This window comes from Podarcis melisellensis (genome assembly GCF_964234715.1).
Source record: "Podarcis melisellensis genome assembly, chromosome: Z".
NCBI lineage: Eukaryota > Metazoa > Chordata > Lepidosauria > Squamata > Lacertidae > Podarcis > Podarcis melisellensis.
Window position 1 is genome coordinate 37,773,265 of NC_138547.1, and position 16,652 is coordinate 37,789,916.

At 50.0% G+C, this 16,652-nt stretch overlaps 1 long non-coding RNA gene across 2 annotated transcripts; it reads right to left on the reverse strand.

Moving 5' to 3' along the window:
• Positions 1-912: 912 nt before the first annotated feature.
• Positions 913-14,169, reverse strand: LOC309362168. 2 transcript variants are annotated; one of them, XR_014164820.1, is made up of 3 exons: positions 14,063-14,169; positions 2,417-2,672; positions 913-1,390 (listed from the first exon to the last, which is right to left on the reverse strand). It is a non-coding gene; the product is annotated as an uncharacterized lncRNA (long non-coding RNA). The 2 variants fall into 2 exon arrangements; XR_014164821.1 differs by lacking the exon at positions 14,063-14,169 and having other exon boundaries at positions 2,417-3,306.
• Positions 14,170-16,652: the final 2,483 nt, after the last annotated feature.

Below are 16,652 nucleotides of genomic sequence, written 5' to 3' on the forward strand. Positions count from 1 at the left end.
AACAGCTGCAGTGTGCTCCTTGGAGGTCAAATCTGCCTCCGCCTCTGCAGCTCCCCAGCCCCTGTTGCTACCTCTATTGTGGCCTCTTGACAAATAGAAGATCCTGATGTCAATCACCCTTCTTCCCTAGCAAGAGGGATGCCATTTTGTGTTTTGCCTCAGGTCTCAAAGAGTCCTAGGCTAGCCCTAGTCACGAACTTGCATACCATCAACAGAGATTCTGTTCCAAGGTTTTGTAAACAGCAATAGATAAAGAACTGTGTGGGCCTTGATGCAGGAGCAGAAATGGGTTGTGCAATTGATCTACCACGGTGGATATCATGTTTGAATTCTACTCATCCTCCAAAGATCTCCGGGTAGCATGTATGGCAGGTATAGCCAACAAGGTGCCCACCAAATATTGTTGGATTCCAACTCCCATCTGTCCCAGCCAGCATGACCAATGGTCTGGGGTGATAACAGTTAGCATCCAAAATATTTGCTGGGCTCCCTGTTGGCTATGTTTGCTGTTGTGCTAATTTATTTAACCGTTAATGCCAGTATAGGCTTCTAAGTGATTTAGAATATAAAACCAGTCACACAAATGTTAAAATATAAACATCCGTAATTAAAATACATACTAAAAACAATCCCATTAAGACATTTAAAGCTTATATCTGAGCTAGATTCAATACGCCCTAGTTTCATAAGCTCTTCACAACAATTAACGGCTTCCCTTTATATGTATTAAAAAAGAAACCTCCAACCCAAGAAATTTCATTATATTTTAAAATATTAATCTGAAGCACAACTCTTGCTATGCAAAGGAAAATGAGTGCAGGGGGTGAAAAGGAAATGTTCTTTGGATATAGGGGCTAAAGTCGTGACAGTTGTGTAAATGATTACATTAAGCAAAAAGACTTTAAATAATAATATTGCTCAGTCAAAATTTATTCAAGCTATTGCTGCTCTGCACAGTTGGAGAATAATGAAAAGGTCTGGGTGCAAATCAGAAATCCTCAGATTTTTTTCGCATAAAAGAGGAATAATTTATTTTAACATCTCTTCTAGGCAACTAATATTTTGAGAGCTTTTAACTACTTGTGGGTGATTTTTCATTTAGTCTTGTTCGTTTTGCATCACTCATAAAAAGAGGACTTTGGCTCCTCTTCAGCCTCCTTTTTTGCTTAGTAATTCCATGCACTATCCATTCACGTAATCCATTCATTTTTAAATTGGTCCATTTCATACCATTTGTCAACTATAACAGCTTCAGTGGCAAAGACATGTATTTCGGGTGCTTCATAGCATGTGTAGCAGCTCACACTTTATGCTGGACCCAATGAAACCACCAGCCCCCCAGATATGTAGGGCTGCGTTCTGATCTTACCAAGCTGAACCACCAAAGAATCTGCAATGAATTCCACACTGGTTATTGGCAATGGGAGATGAATTCTATTCAGTTTCCATTTAAAAAGGAATCTGTGTAATTCACACATTCTGAAATAATATTTAAAGCAACAGCCATCCTTCAAAGTTTGAACATCTTTGAATTTTGCAATACAGTTCTTCAGCCGTGTACCAAAATGCATATACTTGGGTAAAGCATGCAAAAAGTGCATATATTCATGTGGGAGGGATTACATTATATTATGGGGATTTGTGTTGCAAAAAAAATGTGTTATACAGAATTGCATTCGAATAATATTAAATATTAAACAATTTGCATATTAATGTAGAAATGGGGATAATTGAACTTAAGTTTGGGAAAATGAAAAATTTGGAGCAACAGAAATTAACTTATTCACCCATCCCTAGTCAATATAAATGTTATATATAAACGGCACCACATCACTGAAGGGCCAGCCATGAGCCCACACTTCTGATTCCACAATAATATCAGTACACTTCGAATGACTAGGAGGCTTCTTTCGCTCCTGCTTAGCCAGTCATTGAAATCACTAGCAGTGGATCCCTCCCTAGGAAACAGCTAAGTGAAACAAGCATAGGAAGAGCTACGAGAGAGGGAAAGAGGCAGGATGATGCCTGTCTTGTTTGCTCGGCTTCTTTCTCTCAGAAGCCACACCTGGTGGCAGAAAAAGTATTAAGTCTAAGGTCTAATGGAGGAGGAGATATCAGGCAGGGAACCTGCTGGGCAGATGGGGGAGGGAGAGAGACCCTCCCAAAATGAAGGGAGGTGGGTGTGCAGCTGAGGTCCCTCTCCCCCCCCCCATTGCGAGCATTCCGAATGATCATCTTAATAGACGGTCCTCGTTGCAGGCAGGCCCTCAATCCAGTCCCCCCACCCTGGTGTGGATGGAGCCATTACCCTCACGCCAGGGTGGCACCATGATTACCCAGAGCTATTGCCCAATCAATCTGAATAGGTGATTGCGGGGGAAAGTATAAAAGTGGCAGAACGACATGTGCCAAGCACCTGCTTCGTGCTGCCGAACACAGAGCTCTGTCTGGATTGTTTCCGTGGAGCCTTTTACGGTTTGCCGTGGCCTTTCCATTTTGCATCGTCTTGAGCTGCCTTGAGTTGCTCGTTCCTTCCGAATACGGCTTCTGTCAGGCCTGACGCCTCTCCCGTTAATTCGCAGGTCCCTGGTGCGGTGTTTGTGACTTGGTCGGGGCCATCACTTCTCCCGGTGATTCTGTGGCTCCCTTTTTCAGCTTTGCTTACGTTGCGACTTCAATACAAGGTTTTAGGGTGTGGAGGTAAATTTTGTGGGGGCTAAATTTTTGCACCCCAAATTCACCATCAGATCACATAGCATGTCCATGGCTACAGCCTGCACCCAAAAAAATCATGCATCCACTGCTTCATGGGGCCGCAATGGCGTAAAAACGTGGTTACAAAGCACGGATCCACATGGATTCTCCAAACTCACCATCAAATCACATTTGTGGCCACAGCATGAACCACAAAAATCATACATCCACTGTTTCGTTCAGAATATTTTTTTTTGTTTTACTCCTCTAAAAACTAGGTGCGTCTTATGGAGCGAAAAATACGGTAATTGACACCTTTATTATTCGTAGCAGGGTCATTTAATTTCTACTTCATCAGTCTTGTTGGCTGGTTTTACTTTTTTGTTACTTATTGGCTCTATTTGGTGGTTCACAATATTTAGTGTCCACTGCTGCGTCAATTCGGCATAAAAGAAAGAAATTAATTGTTTGCTTGTTGTTTCTTAGGGTCCAGCGGCATGCCTCCCAAGAAGAAAATGCCAGCCAAAGGTGCTTCTAATGCAAAGAAGCACTCAATTAAAGGTATGGACACCCAGACAACTCAAAGTTTACGAACTTCCACATCCACAGGGCACACTGGGGTACCTGATGGCCAGTATGGCCCATGACCCTGGCGCTTTGTCGTGTTTTGTCTCATGTTTTGGGATTTAGTAATAAATGATAACAGAGAGCCCCCCTCCCCGTGACACGTGTGGCATGTGGACTCCATGGCACCCTAAGATACCCTCCTTAGCACCCACCAAGGCCCCCTGACCCTCCCATTTTTAAAAAGTTTCTCCGAAAATCTGTTAGTTTTTACACTGCTGCAAGACCGCTTGTTTTGGCAGTTGAGGGATTGGTATTATTTATTTATTTTGCCCTTTGTGAGAGACACTCTGGAGGGTTGTTAGGGTGGTTTAGGATTAGGGTTAGGGTTAGAGTTAGAGTTGGGTTAGGGTTCCCTTCTTGCCAAGGAACTCTGGGAATTGTAGCTTAAGTTAAGGCAGTGTTTCCCAACCACTGTTCCGCGGCACACTAGTGTGCCGCGAGATGTTGCCTGGTGTGCCGCGGGAAAAATTTAAAAATTGAAAGATTTTTTTTAAAAAAGTCAAATTTTCGATTGGGGCGCCGTCACTAGATGACCCCTGGGGTTCCCTCCCTCCCTCCCGCTCTGCGCCTCCCTCCTCCTCCTCCTCCTCCTCCGGGGAGGCCCTTCCTGGCTCTCGGCCAAGGCTTGGCGGCTGCCACTCACTCACTCGCTCGCCCACCCGTCCCTCCATCCCTGCACCCGGCCTCTCCTCCTCTGTCCCCGGCGCGGGGGCTGCCGGGATCCATAGTCCCCTTGTCCTTGGGCTCCGCGCCCGCGCGGGGTGCGCAAACTACGTTTCCCAGCGTGGCCTGGCGGGCCGGGCGTTTTATTTGAAGCGCTCTTCTCCCGGCCATGGAATGAGCGCAGCGGCGGCAGCCGGGCGGGCAGGGGCTCTTCCGCGCAGACCCCGCACAGCCTGCCTGCGCCCTCCGGAGATCGGGCGGCAGGATGGAGCCCGGGGATCCCCGCGGAGGCGGAGCGGTGGAGGCGGAGGCTGCTCCCCAGGTAGGGCTGCGTCGGGGTTTTTTTATTTTTGCAATGCTGCATCCGCGCCGGAGGGGACGCATCGGACCGCGGGGAGACCCCTTGGCAGGCGTGCAAGGCAATGCATGCGTGCAGGCGTTGCATGGAGTGCAGTGCAATGCAATGGCAACGCGGCGCCCTGCATGCATGCATGCAACTTCCACCGGCGCTCCGGACTTGGCAGGTGAGGGGGGTGCCCAGTGGGCGGCAGAGAGAGCCGGGAGGGCGAAGGGGAGCCGCGGGGGGAGCACCGGTGCTCCCCGAGCCGAGCCCGGGGGGAAACTTCGGCGTCGTTGCGCCGGGTGTTGGAAGCGGAGGCTGGCGGGGGCCCCTCACCTGCAAAACCTGGTCACCTCTCATATATTTCGTGCATTGCATTCATCGCCCGCTTTCTCCTCCAAGGAGCTCCCGGGGGTGCGCGTGTGTCACGGCCACCCAGGACGGGTCCCAGCTCACAAGAGACCTCACTCCGTTGCAGTTTATTTACAGGAAAAGTTTATTGAAGATTTCTGCTTCTCGTACAGTTCAGCATCGTGGCCGTACGTCTGTCACGTTAGACCGCTGAAGTCCCCTCTGACTCCTCCCCTCTTCCACACCAACTTAATAGCCTGGCTCTAGACCACCTCTTCCTCTCCTTTCTTTTCCGCAGGGTCTTCCTGCCCCCCTGGGTTCCCTCTCTCCGTGACTCGCCTGAGGCTGAATCCTCTGCCGCCTCTTCCCCCCTCCTTCTGGCTTTAGGGCCGGGCTCCTCCCCTGAGCTCTCTCCACTTCCGCGCGCCTCTACGTTTGAACTTGGCGCGCGTACGTTGCTGCTGACCTTTCTTTCGACCGCTACACCACCCCTTGTTCTGCTCTCCACCCTTTCCGGCTGAACACCTTGCTCCAACCCCCTTTCTCTGTTCTCTCCTAATCCTGCTCCCTCCGAGAGGCTGACGACTCCACCCCCTTTACTCCGTTCCGGCTGAGACGCCTCTTGCTGCGTCTGTCTTCCACTGGGCTCCTCTCCGCTTCTCCCTTCTCCTCCCTTTTGCTTGATTAAGGTAACCCCCTTTTGAGAATCCTCTGACTCGCTGCTCAGACTCGTGGATTCCCTCAGAATTCCGTCATCTTCTTCCTCATCCTTCTGCCCCTCCTCCCACTCGCTCTCCGTCTCCTCTGTCATCTCCTCCTCTCTCCCAGAAACCCTGACATCCATCCCCCCCTCGAAGCCCCCCCTTCCCCCCTCCCGCTCGCCGGGTGCAGGTTGAGGAAAACGTGGTTCTTCCGGGGTCGGTTCAGGATACAAGTTGTCCACTTCAACATTCTCCTCTGTCATCTCCGTATATGTGTGTTCGAACTCGGGTTCCCCACCCACAGACATCACAGTCTCTTCCTCCATCACTGCTTCTCCTGGCGCTGCCTGCCAAGGACCTACCATCCATCTCTGACTCCATGCCTCCCTTGGCTGATCCACCCACCAACAAGGGCCTGTCTCCTCCCCCCCCAGTCTCGGATCCCTGGTCGGGCTTGTTTCGGGCGTATGGCCCTCGGGTGAGGAGAAACCCTCGAACGCGCTGTCTGACAAAGTGGGCGTGAAAAGCCAATCATCAAAATACTCCTCGGGCATGGGCTTGTGCGGAAAAAGTGCATGGAACTCCTCCTTCAACAGGGGTTCGTCCAACGCGTAACCCGGCACCCAGCTATTGGCAGAGGCCGGAGTGCCTTCCCTGGCTAGAAAATATTCAACTCCCTCCTCCCCCCATCTCGAGTCCAGTATCTCTGTGACCTCGTTAAGAGGTTCTGGTCTTGGCGATTCCCCCCCCTCAGGCGCCCTCCTACGTGGCTCTGGGAGTGCTCCTGACTCTTGAAACCTGTGTGGGGTTTTGTAGGGAGTGAGCACCGATCTATGAAAGACCGGGTGCACCCTGGAACCTTCCGGAAGGGCTAGACGAAAAGCCACCGGATCGATCTTAGCCTCAACTTGATATGGCCCTAGCTGCCTGTGTCCTAACTTCTTCTTGGCCAATGACCTGGCCGGCATCGCGTGGGCTGCTAACCACACCCAGTCCCCAATCTGGATGTCCTCTCCCGCCCTCCTGTGCTTATCGGCCTGCACCTTATACGCCTGTTTTGCCAGCTCCAAATGTCTCCGCAGCTCCTCGTGCACCTCTTGCAACTCCGCTGCAAACTGGTCGGCATCTTGAGGCCCCCCCCCTCCTGGTGCCGCAAATCTCGGGAAGGTTCTGGGATGACGGCCATTGTTCGCGAAGAAAGGCGTCACCCCGGTGGATGCGTGTTTCGTGTTGTTGTAGGCGAATTCAGCCATCGGCAGATAGTCCACCCACGCCGCAGGTCGCTGGTTGGCGTAGCACCGCAGGTACTGCTGCATGATCGCGTTGACCCTCTCCGCTTGACCGTTGGTTTGTGGATGTCTCGCCGATGTCAGGTTGATTTTGACGTGCAAGATGCCCAGAAGCTTTCGCCAGAAAGTGGAAACAAACTGGCGCCCCCTGTCGGACAAGACGGACTGCGGAAGTCCATGCACTCTGAAGACGTGATCGATGAAGAGCTTTGCGGTCTGTTCTGCCGTCGCCACCTTGGCACAAGGGATGAAATGCGCCATCTTGGTGAATAAGTCCACCACCACTAACACCGCCGTCTTACCTCTGGAGCTGGGCAGGTCCGTAACAAAGTCCAACGCTACCCTCTCCCACGGTTGCTGCGGTGTCTCCAGCGGTTCTAGCAATCCCGCCTGCTTCTGGTGCACTGGTTTGGACCTCTGGCAGATATCACACCTGGCGACGTAGTCCGCCACCTCTCCTCTCATCTGGGGCCACCAAAAGTCTCTAGCCACCAACTCCATCGTCTTCTCTTTGCCGAAATGGCCTGCACTAGGGGCGTCATGCAATTGTTGCAGAACCTTGGCTCGAAGATCGTCGGTGGGCACGTAAAGGGCACCCTTACGAGTCAAAAGTCCATCTTGCAATTGGAACTCATCGTTGTCTCGCGACCCTCCGCGTAGCTCCTCCATCTTGGACTGTGCAAACTGATCCCTTTGCAACGCGCGTCGCACCGCGTCCAGGTCGACTGCGATGGTAGCGCACGTCCACGCCTGCGGTGCGAAAATGTGCTTTGCTGCGATTGGAGCTGCTTCCTCCAAGTATTGCGGCTTTCGGGACAGCGCGTCTGCAATAACATTGGAGTCTCCTGGGATGTATTCTATTTTGAAGTCGAAATCCGCAAAGAACTCCGCCCAGCGCATGTGTCGCTGGGTCTGTAACTTAGCCGTCCGCCAATACTCTAAGTTCTTGTGATCCGTGCGGACTTGCACCGTGTGCTTGGCTCCTATTAAGAAGTGTCGCCACGCTTTGAAAGCTGCATGAATGGCCAACAACTCCCTGTCCCATATGGTATAATCGCGCTCCGTCTTGCTGAGCTTCCGGGAGTAGAACGCACCCGGTCTCCAGTTGCCTTGTGAATCCTCTTGCAAAAGAACGGCCCCAACCGCTCTGTCTGACGCATCGGTCTCTACCCGCATGGGTCTGCCGGGATTCACGTGGAGCAGCTGCTCTTCGGAGGCGAAAAGACCTTTAAGCGTCCGGAAGGACCGCTCCGCTTGTTCGGTCCAGACGAACTTCTTCTTCTTGGAACTGAGGGTGTCAGTGATAGCCGCCGTCGCGTTCGCAAAACCTTTAATAAACTTGCGGTAAAAATTGGCAAAGCCGATGAACCTCTGGACCTCTTTCCGATTTCGAGGGCTTTTCCAGTCCAACAGCGCTTGAACCTTAGCCCTGTCCATGGCCAGTCCCTCGTCGGACAACTTGTAGCCAAGGAAATCAACCTCTCTGACATCAAACTGGCATTTTTCCAACTTGGCGTACAACCTGTGGTCCTTCAGCCTCTGCAGGACCTCCCTCACGTCCTTATCGTGATCCTCCGGCGATTCCGAGAAAATCAGGATATCGTCGAGAAAGCAGACACACTTCTTGTAGAGGAGACCTGCTAGCACGTGGTGCATAAATGCTTGAAAAACGTGGCTGCCATTTTGGAGACCGAAAGGCATGACTCTGTATTCGTATGTGCCCAGAGGGGTGAACATGGCGGTCTTCCACTCATCTCCTTTCCGGATGCGGATGAGATTGTAAGCTCCACGTAGGTCCAGCTTGGTGAAAATCTTGCCCCTCCTGACGGTCGCTAAAAGGTCGTCAATCTTGGGCATGGGGAAAGCTTTGGGCTTAGTCAAGCTGTTTATGAACCTGTAATCCACTATAAGCCTTTTTTGGGGCGTGTTTTTCTTCTTCACAAAGAACACAGGGCTGCCACCCGCTGCTTTAGATTCCTGGATGAAACCTCGCTTGAGGTTATGGTCTATGAACTCCCGAAGCTCTTGCATCTCGTCTTCCGACATGGAGTACAGCTTGGCAGCAGGCAGTTGCGCCCCTGGCACTAAATCAATCGCGCAGTCGTAAGGTCTGTGAGGCGGCAACTTGTCAGCTTCCTTCTCACAGAAAACCTCCAAGAAGTCCTGGTACTTGTGAGGCACTGTTTGCACCATACCCAGATGCAACTGCTGCTCGGCTTCTCCTCCCTGATCGGTCTGAAAGCAATGCTGAGCACAATACGATGAACAAAAGGTGATCTGCCGCTGGTACCACGCAACCGCGGGACTGTGCCTCTCCAGCCAACTCATGCCTAACACGATGGGCGTGTCCGATAAGTGGGTGACATTGAAACTAATAAGTTCTCGATGGTTGCCAATCTGCATCATCATGGGAGGGGTTTGCTGCACCACTTGCCCCCCCAGCAACTTCCTGCCGTCTACCGTGACCACGTTTAGAGGCGTCGTTGCAGGCAGGAGCGCCATGTTGTGCTGCTTAACGAACTGCAGTCCCACGAAGTCGGCGTTGCTTCCCGAATCGATCGTTATTGGAACCTCGAGGAGTCTCCCATCAGGCAACTGGAGTGTTGCTGTGAGCAGAACTGCCGGTCTGGGAGGCAAAGGGTCCACGCTCTGCAGTGATGCTGGGGGCTTGTCTACAGATCCGCCTGGCTGAGCCCCAGTAGCTCTGCTTCCAGCCAGGCACTGTCGTTTCCCTGAAGCTGCTCCCCTGGTTGCACCTCTGCTGTTACAGATGTAACACTTCCTGGTTCCTCTAGGAGGCTTCGCTTTGGCTGCACCAGGGACAGGGCTCTGGGATGGCTTCTGAGCCCTAGCACCACCAATCTCCATTGGCTCCTCGCTGTCCTTCCCCATTGGCGAGGGGTGCGCACGGCTGAAATCCCTGTGCACAAAAGGGAGAGTCCTCGCTTGCGCACGCGCTTGGGGCCCGTCCTCCTCGTGCCACGGACGTCCCTCATGTCGAATTCCAATAGCTAAAGCCCGGTGCACCACGTCTTCTAGGGTCTGGGGTCTGTCCCCCCTAGCGATCTCATCCTTGATGGGGGGGCTCAATCCCTCCCAAAAAAGATCTCTGACCGGCTTACTGTCCTTTGGCCAATCTAAGGCGGTGAGCAATGCAAAAAATTTAGAGTGGTATTGGCGCACAGTCGCTTTCCCCTGCCTCAGCCCGTGCATTTGACGGCGCGCAATGTCCACATCCACAGAGGATTGAAAACAAGAATCCATCGCTTTGATGAACGCAGTTGAATTGCGACGGGCCGGTCCATCTTCGCGCCACAGATTGCGTAGCCAAGCCCTGGCCTCCCCATGCAGGTGCGAAACAATGAACCCCACTTTCTCCTCCTCATCTTTAAAATCGTGACGGAGTAAATGCAGTGCATATACGACGTCCGCTCTGAAATTGGGATAGTCTTGCAAGTTGCCATTAAAATGCGGAACCAGGGCACCCCCCCTCCGTCCAAGCGCAATGCCCTCCGCTCTGGAACCTGGGGCCCCCGCCCTGTCCGCGTGTTCCCACCTTGCCTGCAAATCCTGGCACGTCTTCTCCAAGTCGTCATTCTTCTTCTGCGAAGCAATGACTGCCGATGTGAGAGCGGTAACCTGATCCCGCAGTGCAACCAGCTGCTCCTCAGCGCTCATGGCTGCTCCCGTTCGTGAGCTTCGCAAAAAAAATTTTTTGCTTTCTGAGAGGGGACTTACTGTCTCGGCCACCCAGGACGGGTCCCAGCTCACAAGAGACCTCACTCCGTTGCAGTTTATTTACAGGAAAAGTTTATTGAAGATTTCTGCTTCTCGTACAGTTCAGCATCGTGGCCGTACGTCTGTCACGTTAGACCGCTGAAGTCCCCTCTGACTCCTCCCCTCTTCCACACCAACTTAATAGCCTGGCTCTAGACCACCTCTTCCTCTCCTTTCTTTTCCGCAGGGTCTTCCTGCCCCCCTGGGTTCCCTCTCTCCGTGACTCGCCTGAGGCTGAATCCTCTGCCGCCTCTTCCCCCCTCCTTCTGGCTTTAGGGCCGGGCTCCTCCCCTGAGCTCTCTCCACTTCCGCGCGCCTCTACGTTTGAACTTGGCGCGCGTACGTTGCTGCTGACCTTTCTTTCGACCGCTACACCACCCCTTGTTCTGCTCTCCACCCTTTCCGGCTGAACACCTTGCTCCAACCCCCTTTCTCTGTTCTCTCCTAATCCTGCTCCCTCCGAGAGGCTGACGACTCCACCCCCTTTACTCCGTTCCGGCTGAGACGCCTCTTGCTGCGTCTGTCTTCCACTGGGCTCCTCTCCGCTTCTCCCTTCTCCTCCCTTTTGCTTGATTAAGGTAACCCCCTTTTGAGAATCCTCTGACTCGCTGCTCAGACTCGTGGATTCCCTCAGAATTCCGTCATCTTCTTCCTCATCCTTCTGCCCCTCCTCCCACTCGCTCTCCGTCTCCTCTGTCATCTCCTCCTCTCTCCCAGAAACCCTGACAGCGTGGTTCTCCCCGTGTTATCCTCGCAACAACAGCCCTGCGAGGTGGGTCAGGCAAGTGGCCCAAGGGAGCACCCAGGGATTGTCCTGGCCAGGTGGGGTGATTTGAACCCTCCTCTCTGCCCGGTCTTCGTCCTCATTTAGCCCCCACATGTGCATGACTGTGCATGACTGAGGTTTTCCCCCCTCGTCTTGGCTATGGTGTGAGTCTGTGCTGTTAATTAATGGGGTTCTGCCTTCGGAGAAGATGAGCCAGCCCTCAAGGAGGTGATTATGTAATTTGCTAGCAATTCATGTCCCTCCCGGCGTGACGCTGCGCGCTGACGTCACGGGGCTGTAATGGTGGTGTGCCTCGAGATTTTTTTCATGAAACAAGTGTGCCTTTGCCCAAAAAAGGTTGGGAAACACTGAGTTAAGGGTTAAGGGTTAGAGTTAGAGTTAGGGTTCATAGCGCTTTAAATGGTGTGGATGTGGCCGTGGCCTCCCTAACCCCACTGCCTCTTATTCATGAAGAATCGAAAGGATTTCCCCAATCAAACCTCTCAGAAACAGGAAGAAGAAAGACTTTGTTTCTCATGCCATTTGAAATGTCTTAACTTGAAATGCTAATAAAGGTATTTGTATTGTATTGTATTGTATTGTATTGTATTGTATTGTATTGTGATTAACTTGGGAAGTGGAATGGTAAACTGTTAATGAGGTAGAAGCAATACTTCTGTAAACTGGTATGCCCCTTCTTGTGGGCGTGGAAGGAGGGACTTGCAGCCGGACAACCAACTTTATAAAATGAGTTTTTTCCTGATGAAGATGTGCCTGATCTTGGTTTACCCCACTTGCTAGTGTGTATAATAAAAAGGTTTCCTAATTGACCCTTTTTGTCCAGATCACTTTATTTAAAGGATTCAGAGACCTTAAAGGAACCAGTTTATTTATTTCTCACGAAGGGGAAAATAAATAAATAATACCAATTGCCAAAACAAACAGTCTTGCAGCACTGTAAAAACTAACAGATTTTGGAAAGAACTTTTTAAAATGGAAGGGTCAGGGCCTTGGTGGGTGCTAAGGAGGGTTTCTGAGTGTGCCATGGAGTCCACATGCCACATGTGTCACAAGGGGTAGGGGGTCTCAGTCATCATTTGTTTATTAATAAATGCCTCCCCCTTTGAGGCCTAGTTTCCCCAGCCCTGTCTATGGATGGTCTCCTGTGATGTCACAAACAGATATAGCAGCTGAGGGGAAAGAGGCAGTTTCTTATTCTAGAATTGCAAACACAGGAGGGCAGGAGGGGGACATTTTTCAGCCCAGGGGCTGCATTTCCTTCCACACAACACTAGTCAAATGCACAAATGAACAGAGCAATGAAAGAAAGCCTTATCTTGGCACAGTAAGCTGTTCAAGGAATGACTTGCAGAGAGAAAGTTAGCATCTCAGGAAAAAAACCTTTTCATCAATCAATCAATCAACCAATCAATCAATCATTTATTGTATTTGACTAAAAGCCATTACAAATCCAGTTACATAAGCACCAAACCCAATGACCCAAACTATAGCTCCCAGATTCTTTGGGGGAAGAAGCCAGGTGGATGCCATGTGAACTCAGCAATGTGTCAAGTGATGGCAACATACTACCTCCAGGTTCAGAGGCGACATATTTCTGTAAATAAGTTCCTGAGAATCACAAGGGCTGTTGTGGTCAGATTCTGCTTGCACAGGCATCTGTGAGAATGGGATGCTGAATTTGGGCCACTGGCCCAATGTCTTAACTTGAAATGCCAATAAAGGTATTTGTATTGTATTGTATTGCATTGTATTGTATTGTATTGTATTCTGATTAACATGGGAAGTGGAACGGTAAACTGTTAACGAGGAAGACGTGATACTTCTGTAAACTGGTACGCCCCTTCTTGTGGGCGTAGAAGGAGGGACTTGCGGCCGGACAAGATGTGTTTTTCCTAATGAAGATGTGCCTGATCTTGGTTTACCCCACTTGCAAGTGTGTATAATAAAAAGGTTTCCTAATTGACCCATTTTGTCCAGATCACTTTATTTAAAAGGATCCAGAGACCTGAAGTCAAAGGAACCCGTTTATGTCTCACAAAGGGCAAAATAAATAAATAATACCAATCCCTCAACTTCCAAAACAAGCGGTCTTGCAGTACTGTAAAAACTAACAGATTTTCGGGAAAACTTTTTAAAAATGGGAGAGTCAGGGGGCCTTGGTGGGTGCTAAGGAGGGTATCTTAGGGTGCTGTGGAGTCCACATGCCACACGTGTCACCAGGGGGGGGCGCTCTGTCACTATTTGTTTATTAATAAATGCCCCCCCCCCTTGAGGCCTAGTTTCTCCAGCCCTGTCTATGGATGGTCTCCTGTGATGTCATGAACAGACATAGCAGCTGAGGAGAAAGAGGCAGTTTCGTATTCTGGAATTTCAAACACAGGAGGGCAGGAGGGGGACATTTTTCAGCCCAGGGGCTGCATTTTCCTCCACACAACACTAGTTCAACATACAAATGAACAGAGCAATGAAAGCAAGCCTTATCTTTGCACAGGAAGCTGTTCAAGGAATGACATTCAGAGAGGAAGCACCAAACCCAATTAAACCTATTAAGAAATAGCTTATTGAACTCCCTGGAATGCAAGGAACTCAGCTGAAATTTAGGAAACGTTCCTATTTCTGCGTGTGTTTATAGTATCCATAATGCTATTCAGAATACTCAAAAGGGGGGGCCCTCAACTGCACACCCACCTCCTTTCATTTTTTTTTGGGGGGGTGGGTCTCTTTCCCTCCCCCATCTGCCCAGCAGCTTCCCTGCTGCTGTCTCCCCTCCATCATCCCACTGGCATTGCATCCTCCCCCCAGCTTGCTGCACCCCAAGGCGTTTTGCACTCACCTGAACCCTTGTGGGGAACGTGGCAAGGTACAATGGGAAGGGGCGGGGTGACTGGGCTGCTTAAACCACACCCCTTTTCCAACAGTAGCAGCATGGGGGGGCCTCCGAGAGAGAACAGAACAGAACACAGAACAAAGAAGACGGAAGTGGCGCACAGTTCCTTCTGTTCCCTCTTCCAAAGAATGGAATGTCAACACACAGAGTATGTGATCCAGTAGTCTCACACACTCTGCAGCACGGGAGAGAATGAAACTCCGGACATCCAGCACGCGCTTCTCTGCTTCTCTTGAACTCTTTGACTGTAACCCTGTTCAATCTTTTTTCAAAGAGGGCCAGATTTGATGAAGTGAAGGGCCGTGAGGGCCAACCAAAGTTGTTAACTTTTCTTTAGGACTGAAGTTGTTGAGGCTTTTTAGGAATTTACGCCAGGAAATAAACTGCCATGGCGGCTGGATTAAACTGGCCGGCTGGCTAGATTAGGCCCCTGAAACGGACTTTGGACATGCCTGGTCTAAGTACTGTAGGGGAGGGGTCAAATGGGGCAGTTCTTGCATAGCCCCAGGGGCAGGAACCAAACTTTCACCTCTTCGTTACCTCCCCTCCTTTCACTCCCCTCCATTCTGTACATATGTGCCAACTCCTTTGGGCTGAGATGTCTTCCACCCTCTCAATATTATTAAGCAGTAGGCTCAGCCTTCCCAATATTGAAGGGGCAGAGGAGGCCAAGCGAGTGTTGAGCCACATGTGGTGCAACATCAGTGGCAGGCTCCTCCTGAGTGTGAGAGAGGAGGAGCCACACAGATGACACGACACTGGGTCCCCCAGTCTTGGGCTGAAGCCAGTGCCTCCTACAAGAGATTATGTTGCATTAGACAAGGAAACAAGCTATGGCGTGATAGACTGAGTATAACACCAAAATTACTCAATAGGCTAGTAGGATGGACACTTGGCACCGCAAATGTCGCCTCCTAGGCACTGCACACTTGACCTCATAGGTGCCCCCACCAGGTCTAGGTTCTACCAGCCTCCATTGGCTGGAGTTATTAGACACGGGTGGGCGAGGGAATGTCAGCTACGAGCTAAATAGATGCCATAGTCTTAGCCTTCAAAAATGTTTTAAATGTAAAATATCTCTTTGTTCTCGTCAAAAGAATGCTTTTAATATGATAATAGTGACACCACTGCTCAATTTGCCTCTTTCCTGTTGAAAATTCCAACAGATCTGAATGCATCCTTTTTATTATACCTGTTAAAATGATTTATTGTAAGGAAATGAAATGTTAATGATTGGTATAAAGATGCAATTTTATGCAGGCATACAATAGTGTAATGTAGATATCTTCAAATGTCAACCAAGGAGTAGGGAACGGGAATAGATTGACATATGATAGATAATTGTTTGTTTCCCCCCTCCCCATTATTGTGAGCTGACAGAGTTTGTTTCTTTTATTTTTTAAAAAAAGTTTTACTGTAGAAATGTTATTTTTTTACAACTTTAAGGTGATGACTGATTAACACAAGCCTAAAATTGGTGCTGATCAGAAGCCTGATCGCCGAAGAATTGATGCTTTTGAATTATGGTGCTGGAGGAGACTCCTGAGAGTCCCATGGACTGCAAGAAGATCAAACCTCTCCATACTGAAGGAAATCAACCCTGAGTGCTCACTGGAAGGGCAGATTGTGAAGCTGAGGCTCCAGTACTTTGGCCACCTCATGAGAAAAGAAGACTCCCTGGAGAAGACCCTGATGTTGGGAAAGATGGAGGGCACAAGGAGAAGGGGGCGACAGAGGACAAGATGGTTGGATAGTGTTTTCGAGGTTACCAGCATGAGTTTGACCAAACTGCGGGAGGCAGTGGAGGACAGAGGTGCCTGGCGTTCTCTGGTCCATGGGGTCACGAAGAGTCGGACACGACTAAGCGACTAAACAACAACAACAACAAAATTGGTGCTGATTTTGTTTGTAAAGTTCAAACTTTGTTTAGCTGACTTTTGAAGTATGATGTTGCATCCCAGGTTGAGGGACCTGAAAAACCTAGGTCTTCAAAGCCAATTGCAATGTAGCCAATGACAAAGTGTAGCACAGGCAGACTTGAGACTGGTTTTATTCTATTAAAACTTCCCCCCAAAGGAGCCCAGGGTGGGAAACAATAAATACAACATCTAAACAAATATTTGTAAACAATTCCAATATAGATGCAAGCTAGGAGAGAGCCCTACATAAAGGCTTGTTGGAGGAGGAAGGTCTTCAGTGGACGCCAGAAATACAAGCAGATATTTCTCCCATTTAATGGGAGGGAGTGCCAAAGCGTTGCAGCTGTGGCACAAAAAACCTGGTTTCTATACTGTGCAGACTGGACTTCCTGATAAGATAGTACCTCCAGGAAGCCCCTCTACTGCACAGCACAGTGATCAATTGGGTGTATAAAGAGTGAGACAATCTGTTAGGCATCCTGGTTTCAAACAGAAGAGGGCTTTGCCCACTAGTGCAAGCACCTTGAACTTAGCTCCATAGCAAGAATCTAAAAAAGAATATATCTCTGAAAACATTCTGAGTCTGGGAATTCATTTTCAGTAATGAAACTGAACAG